Source organism: Erpetoichthys calabaricus, chromosome 7 (assembly GCF_900747795.2).
Source record: "Erpetoichthys calabaricus chromosome 7, fErpCal1.3, whole genome shotgun sequence".
NCBI classification, from domain to species: domain Eukaryota; kingdom Metazoa; phylum Chordata; class Cladistia; order Polypteriformes; family Polypteridae; genus Erpetoichthys; species Erpetoichthys calabaricus.
In genome coordinates, this window is record NC_041400.2 from 145,192,756 (window position 1) to 145,213,495 (window position 20,740).

Below are 20,740 nucleotides of genomic sequence, written 5' to 3' on the forward strand. Positions count from 1 at the left end.
ACAATGGCATCCATCCTGGTTCAGAAGTCCAGTGTTCAGAAGCCATTAAGAAGGCAAACAGAATGTCAGGTTACATAGCATGATGTGTGGAGTACAAGTCCAATGACGTTATGCTCAGCCTTTATAATTCACTGGTGAGGCCTCATCTGGAGTTCTGTGTGCAGTTTAGGTCTCCAGGCCATAAAAAGGGCATAGCAACGCTAGAAAAGGTCCAGAGAAGGCTCATTTCAGGGCTACAGAGGATTAATTATGAGGAAAGAATTAAACAGCTGAGCCTTTTCAGTTTTAAGCAAAAGAAAATTAAGAGGAGACATGATGAAGTGTTTAAAATTATGGAGGGAATTAGTACAGTAGATCAAGACTTTTATTTTAAAATAAGTTCATCAAGAACACCGGGCACACAGTTAACTTGTTATGGGTAAATTTCGCACAAACATTAAGGAAGTTTTTCTTTACACAAAGAACCGTAGGAACATGGAATAAGTAGCATGGTAGACAGTAAGACTTTAGGGACTTTCAAAACTCAACTGGATGTTATTTTAGAAGGATTAAATGGATAGGTCTGGCAAGCTTTGTTGGGCTGAATGGCCTGTTCTCGTCTGGATTGTTCTAATGTTCCAGTGTTCTAATGATACACAACGCCAGTTATCACAGCAGGTTATTTCAATGGTCCTTCATTAAAAATGCATGTATAAATTGCTCGGTTTGCCAGAATTTGGCTAATTTCAAATTGTAGTGGCAAAAATCTCCATCTGGAACTTATATAAAGGAAGTTTAAGTTATTTTTGAGCAACAATATCAACCAACAACTACAGCAGATGTATTCATCTTCTCAGTGAGAAAATATAAATTAATACTTCCTCTGCACCCACCTTCAAGGTGAATTTTACTGTTCCTATGACCTACCAACATTTCTCCTGAGCTTTTTGCCTCATGTTTACTTTCAATTCATACTTACAGAGAAAATTTGTCAATATAATGGTAAAAAGCATCGTCCAGTCTTTTAAATTCAAATTAAGTATGCATATTGCAGTAATAAAAAAAATGATGATAAAAAGAGTTAGGATGTAAAACAACATATTCTTTATCAAAATGAGACACTTGGGCCTCTTTGTACCCGGCAGCATCAAGTGCAAGGCAGCAACCAGCCCTTGATGAGATCGAAGTTCATCTAAGAGTCAACTGGTGCACACACCCATGCTTACTTACATAGGGCCACACTCACTCACATGGGGTCTGTCTTTGGGAAGAAGATAAAAATAACTGAGTGGTCAGTATAAACAAAAAATAAATGAGGCAGAACAAAAAGGCTCCATATAGACAATCAGATGCCTGGGATTCCAACGAAGGGCCCTGGAACTGTGATTCAACACTACTAACCACTGTTCCAATTTAATCTGCACTCAGCAAATTATTAGTTACACTTTAATTAATACTGGGTATGGCCTCCTTTTGTACTCAAATCAGCCTCAGGTCTCTTTGGCATGGATTTCACAAGATGTTGGAAGCATCCCTTTGAGATTCTGGTCCATGTTGACATGGCTACAGCACGCAATGTCTACAGCAGGGGTCCCCAACTCCAGTCCTGGAGGGCCGCAGTGACTGCAGGTTTTCATTCTTACCCTTTTCTTAATTAGTGACCTGTTTTTGCTACTAACTAACTTCTTTTGAATTAATTTTAATTGACTTGCTCTTGAAGACCCCCTAATTGTTTCTTTTTCCTTAATTACCAGCCAAACAATAATGAGATACAAAATGAACCAAAACATTACCAGCATTGTTGATCATAAAATATCTGAAAATAAAGATTGGTGAAGGTCTCAGGAATGCTGATCTGCTCAGGTCTACAAAACATTTTATCACTGCTCTTAGAAAAGAGAAAATCAACAATTTCGGAAATGTGTGCTGTTGTACAATGAGAGCAACAACAAGCCATGGAATTAAAGAACGGGTTTAATTAACAACAAGAATCAGAGCCTAATTAAGTAAGTGGATGGAGTGAAATTGGTTGGACTTAGTTGGTCTTCTTTTGGCTCCCTCACTTCACATTTTGTTTCTGTTTGGGTGCCATTTAAGGAAAGAAATGAAGTAATTCAAGGGAATACTGAAGAAATTCAGGGGAACAAATCTTAAAAAACATGTCAATTAAAATTAATTCAAAAGAATTTAATTAGCAGTAAAAACAGGTCACTAATTAAGAAAAGGTTTAGAATGAAAATCTGTACCCACTGCGGCTCTCCAGGACCGGAGTTGGGGACCCCTGGACTACAGACCTGTCAGCTGCACATTCATGCTTTGAATTTTCAATTCTACCACATCATAAAGGCGTTCTATTGGATTCAATTCCAGTGACTGGGAATACCACTGAAGAACACTGAACTCATTGTTATGTTCATGAAACAACTTTTGCTTTGTGACATGGTGCATGATCTTGCTACAAGTAGCCATTAGAAGATGGGTAAATGGGATATGGGGGATGAGCCATAAAGGGATACACATGGTAAGCAACAAAGTTCAAATATGCTATGACATTTAAGTGATAATTGATTGGTATTAACAGACCAAAAGTGTGCCAAGAAAACATTCCTCACACCATTTCACCACCACCAGCTTGGACATCTGACACAAGCCAGGTTAGGTGCATGGATTCATGCTGTTGGTACCAAAGTGTAACTTTACTGTGTCATGACCTGGATGCCCTCAGCCGCCCCCTTCCTTCTCCCAAGACATTCATAGTCATAACCAAGGATGGACTAGGAGAACAAGACACAAACAACAAGTCTGGGGGGTATTTTTCGTACGTGGATTACTCACTTAGCCGGATGTAATTGTTGACGATTTGGCCTGATCCTGGATCTGTCGGTTTTTCGAAACTCTTGCTGGAAGTGTTGTCATAGAAACACATCCTAATCCTCTAACCTGCTCAGACAGGTTTGTTCTACGTAAACAAGGATTAGTTTACACACATAATCAGTGACGGTGCATGGAAGTCATCCAGTCAGGGCTTCACCATTCATGAATGAGCGACCAATTGATATTGGTGCGCAAATTATACGAAGAGAATTTCATATAAAGAGGGTTTTGCTCGATCGGCAAGATCCTTTATTGCTCCCGGAGGAAATTCTTTTCGAAAGATACCGCTTTAGCCAAGGGGGAATATTGTACCTCAAAGATTTATTAGCACCCTATATTCGAAGTCAAACTAGGTGAAGTCGGGCTCTCACAACCACACAGACAGTATGCATTGCTTTGAGTTTTTTTACAAGCGGCATTTTTTTATATACTGTAGGCGATGCAGAAAATCTAACTAAAAGTGCACTTTGCCAGGCAATTCATAAAGTCTGTTTGGCTCTGAAATATTTCCTTCGGGTTTTCATAGTGTTTCCTGGACACCTGCGTGTGCAGACAATAAAAGAGGTGTTTCATGCCATTGCAGGTAGGTAATACACAGGCTAAAACACCCACAGTTCCATGAAGAATCTCACAATCAGCCTAACATTCTCATTACCAGGATTTCCAAATGTGATCGGGGCACATGGGACTGATCAGAGTGGAGTTTTATCAAACATTATTTGGAAAATGTACCTCTCCTCCTGATGAATAATCAGACACAGTGTCTTCATCAAATATTTGACCTTCGTAAATATCTTGTTGGTCAGACACAAGTTCTAGGGATATGACATTCCCTGCAACTGACCCAACAAAAAAAAAGAGGGCTATATGGAACATACCTATGGCACATATTGAGGACAAATATATGCAATGACCATCCTTTACCTGAAATGAAGTGACCACTGCATCCTGCCACTGGTTCTGAGGAGGAGCTTCCCCCTGGAATGCCCTCAGAAACAGGGCGATGGGCATTTTGCTGGAGAGCCAACTCTTCTGCAGGGGTTAGGTCTGGACCGCGTGGACCTCCACCTGTTTTTTGCTTGTCTGCCTTCTTATTAGCTTTAAAATTAATGTTCTTTACATTATATATGATTCTTTATGTCAACAATTCTTTAAATAGTTATATACCAATATTTACCAGTTTGAAGTATATTCTTGTACTTCACTTTAACCTGTTCCCATGTTCTCCTTGTGCTCACGTTTGATCTGGAATTATGACATATTAAATAATAATTAATCTGACACATAGGAAATGAAACGCTGCTTTTAGTAAGTACAATGCACACTACTTAGCGTTTAATTTGTCGGCCACTTTTTGCCAGCCGTCTTTTCTGGTTTGGGCTGCTTTTGCAGTGTTACCCCTTGTGCATATTAAATCTTGAAATTCTTTATGTCCTTCGAATAAAAGGTCTTGCTCCGCGTGTGTGAAAAAAAGAAATGTGCCCATCTTTCGTCATTTTGTTACAGCCTATCAAAGACTTGCTGATCATGTTTTCTAGACTCAATATATATGGGCTTTTCACTCAGTGCGGGCGCGTGCATTCATCTCGTATGATTAGATCCAGATAGACTACAATCTAATACACGACTGCGTTTGAAAAACCGACTTATCTGAATGACTTTCACCGGCATTAACTCATCCAAGATGAGACATCTGATCTCGGATGATTTAAGCGACGTACGGAAAATACCCCCCTGGTGTAAAATCGCCTATTGCATTTATTAAAGACAAACAGACAGTTCCTAAAGCAGGGGACTCAAACTCCAGTCCAGGAGGATGGCAGTGGCTGCAGGTGTTCATTCTTACCATCTTCTTAATTAGCGACCAGATTTTGCTGCTAATTAACTTCTTTTGCCTTAGTTTTAATTAGCTTGACGCAGACCTCTTAGTTGTTTCTTTTTCCTTAATTAGTAGCCTAACAATAATGAGACACCAAATGAAACGCCACACGACCAGCTCAATTGTCAATCACACAATATCTGAAAATGAAGAAAAGTGAAAGTCTCAGTAAGGCTGATATCTCAGGTCACCAAAACGTTTTGATGGTATGCTTAGAAAAAACAGAAAATCAACAGTTTTGGAAATGTCTGCTGTGGCAGAATGACAGCACCAACAACCCATGGAATTAAATAATATGTTTAATTAAGAGCAAGAATAGGCTTCTCATTAAGAAACTGGTTGGAGTGAAATTGCTTGGAGTTTGAAATCCCACTTTAGCTGGTCATCTGTTGGCTCGTTTCACATCTCATTTCTGTTTGGCCGCCATTCAATGAAGAAAAGAATCAATTCAGAGGAGTGAATCCTTAAAAAGAGAGCTATTAAAATGAAGGGAAAAAAAGGTAATCAGCAGTGAAAACTGGTTACTGATTAGGAAAAGGGTTAGAATGAAAACCTGCAGCCACTGTGGCCCTCCAGGCCTGGAGTTCAATACCACTAAAGTGTGGTGCAATTCCAGTTCTTTGATTAAATAATTCATAAAACAGTGAAGATAACAGACAAAAAATAAATAAATAGTTATGTAAAGGAATTAAAACCAGGAATAAAATCAAAGGCAAGATCATCTCCTCACTTTCTTCTTCCCCAACGCTAGCTCTCTCTAGTCTCCCCTGCCATTCTCATCCCAACTTTTTTTTTTGTTATGTTTAAATGATACCCCATGGTCTTGGTGGAAATGTATGATAACTGACATGAAACAGATTAAAACCTGGGACAGATCCGTCTTAACACATTGGCATGCTGGGCAGTTGCCCGGGGGCCCTATGCTGATCTATGTATGTTGTAACTTGCTGAGTGGTTGTGTAGGTAGGGGCCTCAGGGCTCTGCTTTGCCCAGGGGCCTATAATGCTGTTAAGACGGCCCTGACCCTGGGACCATGTGAGAGCGGTCAAGATCAAAACCTTCTCCATTCCAGTTGCTCTACACTGCACAAGTTATACAGAGAATCATAGACACTTGGAATAAGCTACCAAGCAGCGTGGTAGACAGTAAGACTTTAGGGACTTTCAAAACTTGACGAGGTTTTTTTTGAAGAATGAAGTGGATAGGACTGGTGAGCTTTGTTGGTCTGAATGGCCTGTTCTCTTCTAGATTGTCCGAATGTTCTAATGATTACCAAATGTGTTGTTTATTTTTAGTTCTAGGATGATACATTTGCACAGAGGTTATAACTCCTCCAGGGTTCAAGTCATTCCTTATATGAGATTCACACATTCTCCCTATATATGAGTGTAATTTATCTGAGGACTCTGGTTTCCTCCAACATTCCCAAGCATATGCATGATAGGTCCAATATGAATTAGTCTGAGTTTATTCACTGTTCAGTTTGTATGTGTTCACTGCCTTTTGGCCATTAGTGATATGATAGCTTCAGCTCTCTCCAAGTCTCAGTAATGAGAGCAGTGGATTACGAAAAGAGATGAGTGGATTTCTTTCGTACATATCCAAAAACACCTGCTCGTGTGAAAGAAAAGCTTCTACGGCCAACAATTTCATAGCACAATCTGCCCCCACCGTGCTCTTCAGACACTTGTTAAACCCATCAATAATCTCAAGCAGAGCACCACTTTGCCGAGAGTGTAATTCCAGAAACAGAGTCACTGCTGCAGTTCTGCAGGCTCCACAACAGCTGCACTCTTTGTGTTTTGCCAAGCCCTGACAGGCAGCTTGATTTTCAAGGTCATTCTGTTGCTTGTTTTTACTAACTTATTAAAGTGAACCATACTCTGTGTTATGGAAACGTCTGCTTTTACTTTCCTCATTAATAACCTGCTTGCAGCTTTCAAAGAAAACAGATGAATGTTTCCTTTCTGCACCAACCCTCCCCGCCTCCACACCCTTCAAAGCAATTGCTTTTCATTTCCTATGAAGCATGCATGCAGCCTTAGGTGTGAAGCTTTTTTTTTTTTTATTATTAAGTTTTTTCTCATTTTTTGGCAAAACCCCCAAATTGTCTTTGAAAATTAAAACACAATTGCAAATTTCTTTCTTTTTTTTTTTTTTGCAAAAATACAATTAATGACTATCAGTCCTTGATTTACAGCAAAACCGCAAACATACTTTTAATATATGGGAATAATCAAAAGTTATTCAAGCATGTTAAGGGGCTCTTTATCTTTAAATATCTTAGGAGACAGAAACTGTTGTAAGGATATCGGGAGATAGGTCACCACCCTAATTGGTGTCCTCCTGAGCCCATAAGCCTATGTACTCACCGGGTAACCAGTCCCCTCATTGAATTGTTTCGTTTTTTTTGTGAAAACATTTTCATCCGTGTTAAAAGATGCTTAACAAACAGTCATTTAAATTCATATCGGCTGCGTTTTGTTTTAATTTTACACTTAACATTCGTTCTTCCCAGGAGTAAAAACAGTTTACTTGCAGACAAGACATCTACTTATCTTTAGATTATTCTTCTGGCTTGCTTCTTGGATGCATTACCCCCTAATTTTACAATCCCTTTGGTTGCCTTTGATTTTAAAACCTACTGCCATATGATCCCCATGGCTTTGTGTTTTCTGCAACTTTGCCTTTGTCCTTCACTTTAATTACTATGGACATCATAGTTTTGTAATCCAGGAGACCTGCACAGTACTGAGTTACTAAATAAATTCACACGTTACAATGTGCCTATTGACTGCTCAAGTAAGCCTTCTGCTGTAGATCACACCACTCGTACACAGTGTACAGGTATGAATAGTAATTTGTAAAAATGGCTCTTTTAATAGAGTATTCTTTCTATTGTTAATTCCACATTCATCCATCTATTCATTCATCTTCTAACTTTCTTACCCTTATAATAATCAGGGTGCTACAAAAGTGCCTTTCCTGGCATCAACAGCCCTGGATGGGATGCCATTCATTGCTGATCATAAGTACTCACACCAGAGCAATACATAGACAACAATGAATTTAACAGCATTTTGATGAAGTCTGCAAAGAAACCCAAATAAACAGGGAGAAAATACTGTACATCATGGAAGGCCTGATCTTGAACCTAAGGCCCAGAAGTTTGAGGTAGCAATATTTCCCACTGTGCCACTTAAGCAAAATCATAAAAATTAAAAGTCTGCCCCTAAGTGGTTTATTCTGAGCAAGCAACCTGTGTATTAAATCAGGACTGTCAAGTCAAGCTAATCTTTCATCAAAATCAGAATGTTAATCAGAAATCAAGAAGTCACAAAACAATAATCTTTTTTTGAAACCTCTGTTTGCAAGCTCTGATAATCCAGAAAAATTGGGGACGATCTTAATATTGTCACTCTGATTGTTGAGATTGACATTTTAATTTCATTTTTCTGGAGCTTCCCTGTAGCCAATGAAATCTATTCTACATATTTTTGGAGGTTTTCTAACCCAGATATTCCATTTCTGGTATTAGATTTCTGTTTAGAGTGTTTGTTTAAAATTTGAGGACCTGTTTCCATGATAAGGTATCCCATGATGCACACAGACTGTGTGATGATGAATTTATCGGTGCAGACATTTCAAGGTCACCTCACATAGTCCTGACTCATCCGTGAATTGAGTCTGTACTGACTAGGAAGGAAAATGTGGTTTAGAGAGAAGAACAAGGAGAAAAGATGTGGTTAGAAAAATAGAAAATGATTGTCAAAGCCACTTGCACTACACCAAAACATGGGGTCCTAAAATGAATATCAATACCGAAAACAAAAAGAAAGGCGCACATAACCGCTGTTTGAGTCGGGACAATGAATGAATTCACAGTTGCACAATCCCAGTGCATCATTGGATGCCTTACTCTGGTAACAGGCAACGAGGACCCCTCAACATTGTGATAGCCGTAATCAAAACAAAAGTGGTGCCAGAATAAACGCCATACACAAAACTAACATCAAAGATGGAATCTCTCGAGTAGAAAATCAATGAAGTCGCAGGTGGCATGCATCTCAGGGAATTCTGGGCAATTACTATGACAACCATCAACACAAAAGTGGAGGCACCAAGTGAAAAACAAACATGGTGTTGTAGCATAGAGGCAAAATCTTCAATTCAAGCTGAAGACTAAAACTCATATCATCTCTAATAATCCTTGAGTCCCAAAATCCCAAAACTGATGCTGTCACAAATGTGCGAGTAAGAGGAAGCTGAGTAGACCAAGTGGAGATAATTACCCGCCAGGCCAGGGAGAGGCAGGGTGCACTAATCCTACTTCTGTTATCTCTGCAGGTCAGATACAGGGAAACCTATCAGACGCACCATCAATGATGTCACGTCTGGAGCCATGGATGATGTCACTTCTGGTACCAGCCACGAATGATGTCACTTCTGGTTTTGACCTTTAAAGCTGCCATCATTTTTCCATCCAAACAGTTCAGTTCAGGACTCAAAACAATACACATAAGTGCTCTTTCAAAACCCTTTTGCTGCCAGGAACAATATATGGGTGGCTGCCCAAAACTTTTTTGTGTGTGTCGAGGCTGTTCATTTCACAATGTATAAATTATATGTTGATCATAACAGCGTGTACTTCAAGGGAAAGTAATATATTAAACTATTCTATGATAATTCTGTTGTAAGCCACCTTGATATGCTATTATCTGCAGAAAGGCATAATATAAAGTAAAGAAATATGAATGTATTTTCTGTTTTTTCTTGCTTGGTCCTCTGTTATTGACATCAGCAGCCAAAAGTCATGCAAAATTTTCAATAGTCCATCTGATGCACATAAGCATGTACACACAGAAAGAGTTGAGTGACTTCAGATGATGTTACAAAATCTATTTGAAACAGAAGAAGCCACATCAGGATAACAAATTTCAAACAGAAATCAGATCAACCTAGTTTTGAATTCAGAAAATAAGAGCTCTCGTAGAATGGCTCTACTGTATACATTTAAAATGCAAAAAAATGCTGACATTCTAAAAATAAAATTGGTTTTGTCATTGATCATGTAATGTAGGAAAACATTGAGATTCCTTCTGTCTCTGTGCCAATATAAATATTGCAAGCACTGATGAACTGTAAATGTTCAGCGAGAAATTTCTTAAACTAATGTCAGGTTGTGTCGGTGTATGAACAACAGTGCTATTGTTTGAAAGCATACCTTGTAAAGACTGACATTCAGGTAATGCAAAATTCCTTCTTGTCATATTCAGCCTTTGGTCCAACTCTGAAAAAACTATGAGTGGAGTTCATAATGATGACAATTCTTTGTGTGTGTAAGGCATGTGTGAACTCCCAGAAAGGGAGTAATGGTCTTGCTCATTCAATGTTTTGCTACACAACAGAATAATGCATAGCCAGGACTTTACTTCTGGGGGTTTAACTGTAAAAATGGGTAACAATTAGTTGCCTAAAGACTTGGTTTAGCCAAAGATAAAGAAAGATAAGGGTTTTATTCCTGGATCAAATGTGTTTTCTGCTTATTCAACTTTTTATTTTCTTTTAAGTACTATTTTGTAAATAACATTGAATTTGCATTTGTTCCCTTTTTTGTTTTATAATTTGATTATTATTACACTGATTATTGAGTAATTTTATGTTTCTGAGTCATGTTAGTATTGTGGTTTCTAGCTCTTTAACTTATGGTACTTGAAGACTGTTTGTTGACCCTAGGGAGGTAGGGCCACCTGACACTATGCCCGAAGAAGCACCCCTACTGTTATTTATGATGAAGCAGCAGATGAAATGGCATCTTCAGCATTGCTTCTTTTTGTGATTCCTGATTTTTGGATTTGTTGACTTTGAACTCTGTCTCATTTCTGTTGTGTGCACATAAGTCCCTAAAAGTTCCAAAAGCACTTCCAATAATGCCCTCTAGAGGAGGTAATCACTGTCATACCCTGGCTAATAATAAGGGCAAACAGTGAATCTTTATAAAATAAAAAGGTTTATTTCACAACAAACGCTATGTAAATACATGAAGCTCCATAGAGCACACTAAGCAAAAATTAGTTGCCAGCAAGGGTAATCCAAGGCAAGCAAGTCCCAAAACAGAAATCCAAGGCCACGTCGAAAACAGAGCAAACAAGTCAAAAATCCAGTAATTCACAAAATGCACAGAAAAAAGTATAAGTATAGTCACCACTCCTAGACTCATTCGAAATGAACCACCAGGAACTGTGGGAGACCCCTCTGATTTCTAGGGCTGTGATTGGCGGCTGTCCCCGCCTCTTGGGGGGAAGACCCACAAAACTCACGGAACATAACCTTGACAGCCTACATACATAAACAAAACTAAAAAGCAAGAATACGGCACTTCAATCAAAGAATCAAAATTAAACAAAAGAGATACAAATTTGACAATTTCATGGTATTGATAATGATTTTGTGTTTATAGAATTGTTCGCTTTTAGGTCTGCCTCTTAGGCAAAATTTATTTTTACTCTTTATTTTACCAATACGTTTTCTTGATCCAGAGTTTTTTTTGTTATGTTTTTTCCCTCTCTTCTTTTAATAGTTGTAATTTTAAAAGCCTCTGTCACATTGTAAGGCCTGTGCAGGAATTAAGTCTGCCTATTGTGTTTGGAGTCAACCTGCCTGAGGAGGTGAGGCCTGATGTTTTGATACAGATCTGTGGTGATGGCAGGTCTTGTTTTTGTGTTTGAACAGAGCACCCATATGTTCTTTTGACAAGGAGAAACATATATGTTTGTACTCTAAAACAGAGCTTTACTTCATAAAGTAGATTTTCAAAAATACAAACAAATCCAAATGAATGTTTGGGGTGAATCCACATTTCTGGACAAAGTATCCCAGCGTAGAGTCCACTTACATTCTGTCACACTGTTGGCATTGTACAACATATTTTTGGGACATGCCCCTTGATAATCAGATAATCAGTAGGACCATAAGAAGAACAAAATAGCATTGCATGAAAACATGATTATATTTTAACAAGTTAAATGTAAAAAATGTATTATGTTGGTTATAGAACCATAGTTTAAAGATTAAACAAGACATGAGATCATAACTCAAACATTGTTGAGACATATGAAATGTGTTGTGGTGGTCTGGTAGTACGATGCCCCTCTTTGCCAATCTCCAATGTGCTTGAAGCTTACATTTGCTCATCCATATCTGCAGGAAACTGTGGGTGCCTGCTGAGGAATATGTTGGTATTTTGTTGCATAAAAACACTAATATTCAAGATGGTGCCTTTGAGTGCAGCTACATTTCCAAAAAATGCAGTTTGTGCTGTGCTCCTGTTTAGTGAATATTAATATTTAATATAATTAATTTTACTGCTGTTCTGAGAATTTACATGTATTACGTGGTTGTAGAAATAACGCAGGGAATCAGGCACTTATTCTGTAAAGTGCCCTGTGATGGTGCACGCTTCAAATGATGCAGTACAAATTTCAAACTGATGTTTAGTTGAATGATTGTTATTGGGGCATATTACATATACAGTCTCTGACTTTCGTTCAAAACAGCAGACTTAGACTTGCTTCAATATTCCTTTGCTGGGTTGTTCTGGTGTTTTCTATTAGAAAGAGCGAAAAAACAGCCCTTTTCCAACACAACAGTGTTTATTCTGTCCCTGTAAGTAAAATAAATTCTTCAGGCAAGATTTTTACCTTTTCTTAAATGTCCAATCTTCTGTTTGATGAAATCTCTGATTCATGTGAAAACACAATGGTGGGCTTGGAGGATGAAATGATGAATCAAAGACTGGAAGCTGCTAAAAAAAAAAGATGTGGACAGCAAATTCAAAACTCGAAGCACGGATCAGGAATAAAACAGTACACGAGTGAGCTAACAAGTATAAACCTCAATGGCCCACACAATACACATACAACACGACAGAATGAAAATGCAGAAAAAGTACCTGTACACCCTAAACAGTAAAGACAATTATCAATGACTGTGTGTATGTGAGATCACTACTACAGATATTGTCAAACAGTCAATGATGCCTTAAGGAGAGAAAAAATTAGATCTAGAGACAGTGATTGTCTCATCAACCCTTGTTACACCATTTCAATATGCCTTAACTATAAGATCTTTTATTATGGATTGTGATATGAAGAACATCCTGATGGGGTAACAAAAGAATGGTACATTGTTGGGCAGGAGTAAGAGAGCCAAAACCACACTTGGAAAAGATACTCAAAACTCCAAAACAGAAACCCAAGTCATTAAAATGCAATGCAAAAGCCCAGAATCTAACTAGTATAATGTTTCTCTAACTATTCTTTGCAAGATACATTGGAATGTTTTTTCGTTTATCAAAAGCTTGGACATGAGTTGATATGTGCCACCATCTTTTATAGTGGTTACATCATAATATTACACATAGTGGTTACAGCACAGCATGTGCCTTCAGAAAGTATTTGTTTTTACATATTTTTTATGTTGCATCTCCTATGCTAAAATTGTTTATATTCATTTTTATCCCTTTATCAAACAACTCTTGATACCCCAGAATGATAAAGTGAAAACAGGATTCTAAAAATGTTTGTAAATTTATTAAAAATAAAATAACTGAAATATCACATTGACACAAGTATTTAAACGCTTTGTTATGACATTTGAAATCGAGCTCAGGTTCATCCTATTAAGCTGATCATTGCTGAGATGTTTCTACACCTTGTGTGGAGTCTGCCTGTGGTAACTTCAAGTGATTGCACATGATTAGAAAAGACACACAGATTCCTGTATAAAGTCCCACAGATGCCAGTTTGTATCAAAGCAAACATAAGGAAACAGGAATTGCTTTTAGAGTTTAGAGACAGGAAGGGGGTTGAGGCACAGATCTGGGGTAGGCTACAAACAATTTCTGCACATTGAAGGTTCCCAAGAGTACTGTGGCCTCTGTAATTCTTAAATGGAATAAGTTTAGAAAAGCCACAACTCTTCTAGAGCACAAGTTGAGAACTTACTGACAGAGAAACCACAAATATTCACTCTCAGAAACTTTATCTCCAGTAGCATCATGCTGAGCACTGGTGCCCCCCAAGGGCTATGTACTCACTACACTTCATGTAGCCCACTTCACTTCATTCTGCTGACTCACAATTGAACAGTTGTGTAAAGATCTAACTCAATCATTAAGTTTGCAGTTCACACAATAGTGGTGGGTCTCATAGGCTATAGGGATGAGTCATCTTACAGAATGAAGATATGAGGATTGTCAGACTGGTGCAAGTACAAAAATCTGTCTCCTAATGTGGACAAGACAAAAGAGATGATAATTGACTTCAGAAAGGCCCGTACTGTCCACAACCCATTGCACATTGAGGGCTCTGCAGTGAAATTACTCAATAGCACCAAATTCCTCAGCATGCACCTAGTAGCTGACCTTACTCGGTCAGTTAACACCACCTCAATACAGCAGCATCTCCACTTCCTTCAACAGCTGAAGAAGGCAAGCCTGCCTTCTCCCATTCTCACCACATTCTACAGGAGTACTATCAAGAATGTTCTGTCCAGCTGCATCACTGTCTGGTTTGGGAACATTAGTATCTATGACCATAAGGTCCCACAATAGATAGTGTACACTACAGAAAAGATCACTGGGGCCTCTCTGCCCTCCATTAAAGACATCATCATAATAGATAGATAGATAGATAGATAGATAGATAGATAGATAGATAGATAGATAGATAGATAGATAGATAGATAGATAGATAGATAGATAGATAGATAGATAGATAGATAGATAGATAGATAGATACTTTATTAATCCCAAGGGGAAATTCACATACTCCAGCAGCAGCATACTGATACAAAAAAACAATATTAAATTAAAGAGTAATAAAAATGTAGGTAAAAACAGACAATAACTTTGAATAATGTTAACGTTTACCCCCCCCCCCCCCCCCCCCCCCCCCAAAGGGTGGAATTGAAGAGTCGCATAGTTTGGGGGAGGAACGATCTCCCCAATCTGTCAGTGGAGCAGGACATTGACAGCAGTCTGTCGCTGAAGCTGCTCCTCTGTCTGCAGATGACACTGTTTAGTGGATGTAGTGGATTCTCCATAATTGATAGGAACCTGCTGAGCGCCTGTCGTTCTGCCACAGATGTCAAACTGTCCAGCTCCATGCCTACAATAGAGCCTGCCTTCTTCACCAGTTTGTCCAGGCATGAGGCGTCCTTCTTCTTTATGCTGCCTCCCCAGCACACCACTGCGTAGAAGAGGGCACTCGCCACAACCGTCTGATAGAACATCTGCTAAATGCTAAAATTTAATACATTACAACATGGATTGAATAGAGACAAGAGTTTTATGGCCAGATATGAGGATTGCTTACATCTCTCAGAATGACAGACAACCTGTCTACAGATCCACATTGTTTTGAAAAAACTCATTACAAACTTCAAAAGACTTTGTTGGACAGTTATCTTATCCAGAGATCTTGACAATACATTGTTCTTTTCTCACTTGTTAAATTAACCCTAGCCTGAATGAACCTATTAATTTTTTACATTTAAAATTTCTCATTTAAAGATTTACCAATGTTGTTTCTTGTCCTAGAGTGTGTATATAAACACAGGGAAATCCAGTCTCTGTATTACATCTTGCCTGAAGAAGGGGCCCGAGTTGCCTCGAAAGCTTGCATATTGTAATCTTTTTAGTTAGCAAATAAAAGGTGTCATTTTGCTTGGTTTTTCTCTACATTCATAATGGCTAACACGGTACAACACCCTAGTACTACTGTTTAATAAAAAAAATATATTGACAAGCCACACATGGCAACACAATCAAAACCATGACTTGAAATGAAGTTTAATACATTCTTGTCTATCTAGTGTTGTATTTCATGTTTACTAGAAATGCAGAATTTCATTATATTTTGTACATGTCATAGTTTTAATAACAGCCAATACTACAACTATTACCACATCATGGGCAATAGAGACAAACTTAAAAGCACTGGGTTCAAAGTAGGCACCATCAATGAATGTTTGGCCTGTATAAATATGAAGCGTTAATATACTGTGGTTATAGGCTTTAAAATTAATAGCTATTAGAACCAAAATGTATACAATAGCTAAAATGGGAATTTGAGTATACAGCAGCATACTGTAGCTCAATCCGTACTAGCGAGTCATTCATTTCAAGGTAATTCTTAACATTAACATTAACATTCTTCATTTTTTGCTTTCTTACCACCTCCCTTTTAACAGTGAATTAACTGAGGCTACCACCGCAGTAAAACAAATTTAACAGGCCACTGTTCTTCTGTATCACTATAACAAGTGGCCTCACCCATAAAACTGGCAGAACATGAAGTTAATTCACCTACAGAAAAGATTTTTTCATACAAAACAGAGATATATCTTGTAAGTATTGGGCAATCCTGTTGGCTGAATGGCTGTAAGTTTGCTGATTAGCTTGGCCGATCTGTTTTGCTGGCACAGAATAAGATATGTATTGAAGTACGAGATGTTCTCTTTGAAATCTGGACTACCTCCAATGTCACACAAAGTACAAACAGAAAATGCAAAGAGAGTTTATGTCTACTGCTGCTAACCACTGATAAGGATATCATAACAAAATATATTCATGTAACCACACAGTTCCTGAGAAAGTATGTGCAAAATAATTGTTCCTCGCTACTTCTCACACCATACAGAGATTGGCAGTTGTATGTTCGGCCTGTTATTTACAATACAATTTAATCCTGAAAATCATAACAGCCACAAGATTCACACCAGTAAGAAACAGACATGAAAGTAGCTAGCTTCATAAACTAAGGATATCAAGGAAAGTTTCACACGCACATATTCAAAATAGAATTGTCATAGGTGCTGTGATAGACAAAGTTGTTACAGGGTCGTTTTTCAAGACTGAGTTAAGATCAAAATCCCCTGTGTTGAACAACCACAGGTATGGTAAATCCATCTTCAGTGCTTACCTCTATCTTAAATACAGCGTCTGTTTTTGTGTGTGAGGGCATATGTAGTAGCAGTGTTCATACTATGACTTGAGATTGAGAGAATGCAAATCACATGTTATAGCACTCTGAAGAAGGTTATGTCATATGGGACAAGTAAGACCAAACAGACGCCTACAACTGTTATTTTCCAAGTTCACAATACACCAGCATGTGCTTTACAAAATAAATCAAACTCCGCATCATGTGGGCGTAAATATATGTCGACAGAATTGGAGCCTAAGTGACTTGTTTAGGGAAACATAATTAGGCTCTGTTCTAGCCATCTTCTTAATGATCACAGACTTACTAATAAAACTGTTATTTTTTTTTATCACACCATGACTCTTGTTCTTTTCCTTCATTCACTTTTGAGCACCAGCCAAGGTGTGCACTGCTGCAGAACAGGGCTGTGTTCTGTGTTGTAGCTCAGTGCCTTTGCTATCCCTCTAGAGTCCTTCTTTCAATGCGTAGTCAAAAGTAAAAAGGTAAATGGTCATACATAAAAAGGCAAAACAGAAATGAGCAAAAATAAGCAAAACATAAAGTAAAACTCCAAAACAGGTGTAAGCGCCACACTGGATGGACGGGCATACTGACCAGGAGAGGAGATGGTTCCTTACCCAGACGGAAAGCTCCTAGAGGACAGACAAGTGTTCCAGCCAAGGGAGAGAAAGGCGCCAGACCAGAAAGGGACTTCTTGGGTGGATGGATGGACATCCCGAGCAGGAACGAAGATTCCTTACCTGTGTGGCCCCAGGAAAATGCACAGGCATCCCGACTGGACATAATTGTAGTGCCTTCCCTGGCCAGGATGAAAAGAAAAGACAGGGATGAGCTGGCTTTAATGGATGTTCGTTCTTCCAGGATGCTAGATGGCAGCAGCCCTGGATATTGGCGCCCATTCGGGAACCGGCATGGAATGCCAGGAATTGTAGTCCGGCAGCGCAACCCTGCTGGGGTCCGTGGGTGTTGCAAGAAGGGACTGAAGGGAGATATACTCTCTGCTATGTGGGGCTTCTGTGTGACCCAGAAGTGCTTCAAGCGGGCAACATCCCTGGCACCAGAAAAACTCCTGGGTCCTCAAAAACAAGGGGCCACACTCCCTTGTCCAGGTGAGTCGGAGCTGGGAGGAAGACAAGCAACACTCAACTGGAGTTTGCAGTTGGAGAGCAGTGTGGAGGAGAGGAATTTTATATAGGTGTTGTGTAATAAAACATCCTTTATTGGAACCCAGGACTGTCACGTTTGGAGTTTGGAGCTCATTGAGCCCCTCTAACCTTCACAAACACAAAACAGTAAAAGTCAAAATAAATAAGGAAGTACACTTTTGCTGGAAGCTGCTCCACTGACTGACTGAGGAGATTGTTTCTCCCCCACACTATGCGACTTTTCAATTCCACCCGGGGGGGGATAAACGTTAACATTATACAAAGTTACTGTCTCTTATACCTGCATTGTTATCACTCTTTAATTTAATATTGTTTTTTATCAGTATGCTGCTACTGGAGTATGTGAATTTCCCCTTGGGATTAATAAAGTATCTATCTATCTATCTATCTATCTATCTATCTATCTATCTATCTATCTATCTATCTATCTATCTATCTATCTATCTATCTATCTATCTATCTATCTATCTATCTATCTATCTATCTATCTATCTATCTATTTCATTAGTGAAGGTTTTCCTTCAAGCTCTCTCCTTATTTCCATTGCCAAGGGCCAACACATTAAAAATTGCTGCCTGAGGCAAGGCATCAAATCCCCACCACCTCCACCTGACCCCATATCTTCATATTCTTACTGGGTATGAAATGATACACTTAATCCATATACAATGCAGACTCGCACTGCCCATGATGTCCTGCAAGGTAATAAGCGCCTGCCCTTTTTAACTAAACAAGCGTGGTTTAAATGTGAGAGACATTCAACAAACATTGCACATGTGACTAACACCTGAACAATGTTCACAAATCAACAAAAGAATGTAAAATAATATAATTAATGCACTGGAGCAGCCAATGTAAACAAGAATAAGAGGACTGGCAACAGTTGGTGCTTCTCCTGGTTTTTTGTTCTTTTAAGTTCTCCCCAAATGGCACACCATCATTAGCTCCTCTATTTGGGTTACAGAGCATACTGTACTTCCAAAACACAACAACAAAAAAAAAAAACTAGCCACATACTAACACCTAAAGTGATTGCCTCGTCACTTAGCCTTGCATGCTGGCCCTGGTCTTGCTGCTACCACGACATGACTGCTGCCTGATTTATGCTGCACAGGAGCAGAAAACGTGAGGAGTGGATCAGAGGCAACTTTTAGGCAAAACTTGTGAGTAGAAGCAGAGCCACAACTAAACTCACACAATAGGCCACCATAACTGATGAAGACTAATGGATCACCCCGTCTGTCAGTCACAGGTGATCTGAATGTTTTCACTTTTTTACTCTGATGCTCTGTGCTTGTTAGGTTGTTATTTTCCAAAAATAAATAAATGGATGATTTTTGCTGCCGACAGAACCAAATAACAGTGAGTTGGGGTGCACTGTCTTTCTTGAGTGCATGAAGTTGCTAATATTTTATGTACAAACAAAACAAAAATGATCATTGTTTCCTATTCTGTTGTATTTTATTTAGGTAAATACATTAAACCATGGGATCAAAGACGTAACAAGACAGTGCTATTTAAATTAAATGCAAACTAAAAGTTTATATTTCAAATAGGGAATAAAAAGTTAAAAAAACTAGCCGCCTAGCTTGTGTAGTTGCTTTGTCAGCTTCTGCTGGAATAATTCACTTTTCTTGTGAACAATAAAGATTGTTTGTTGGCTGGTATGGAATGGTAACTGCTGTCATAATATTGCATGTTTACTTTGCTATTTTATTTTATGAGGTATGAGTAAGTTCCATACAAGTGACATTGTTATGCCAATAAAATAATGGATGAGAAGTAAACAGGTTTAAAAAGTAAATGCTCTCCATATGACAAAACACTCTGAAAATCCGATCTAATCCAGGTCTTCAAAATCCTCAAAGGCCTTGATAAAGTAAATCCAGCAGAATTCCTGAAGCTTAAGGGTGCACCACATACTCAAGAACATCAGAGGAAATTAAGGGAAAGTGCATTTAGGACTGAAGTCACAAAGTGCTTCTTTATAGGGGTAGGATTCAAAAGTAATGAGCCTTTGTTCAAAAAGACAAATTTATTGAGCAAATCGGTACAACTAATTAATAGTCTTCAAAATAGGCACCTCCTGCATCAATACACTTTTGTAGGCGGCTTTTCCATGACTCGAAGGCGTCCACGTAGGCCTGTTCTGGGATGGCTGCAAGGGCTGCCTTGACATTTGCTTGGATGTCCTCGATCGAGTCGAAGCGTTTTCCTTTCAGCGCTGATTTTAAGCACGGAAACAAGAAGAAGTCAGAAGGCGACACATCCGGACTGTAGGGAGGCTGGGGGACCACCGGAACGTTCACCCGGGCCAGGTAGGCGCTCACGATGAAGGCGGTGTGGCTGGACGCATTCTCATGGTGAAGCTTCCAGCTGTCCTTGATGTCCCTTCGCTTGCGCGCGACGCTTCTTTTCAGCCTTTTCAGGACTTCCAAGTAGTAAGCAGCATTCACGGTCTGTCCTTGCGGGACAAACTCGTAGTGGATGATCCCCTTCACTCCGAAGAAGGCAATGAGCATGGTCTTCATCTTCAATGGCGTACCGTTGCTCTAACGAACTTTCCATTCCGCCGTGTAACGCACTACCGCACAGGGGTTCCTGTCAAGGCCGATCGCCGTCGCTGGCAAGTGGGGCGCGCGGCGAGGTACGTTTGCGTCAGAACAAAATGAGGCTCATTACTTTTGAATCCTACCCTATATGCAGAGTTGAGGGATTCTGGAACAAACTGCCAAGACACGTAGTTGAAGCAGAAAACTTGACAACCTTTAAGAAGAATCTGGATGAGATATTGAGACAGCTTAGCTATTAGCTAATCAAATGGGCTTGATGGA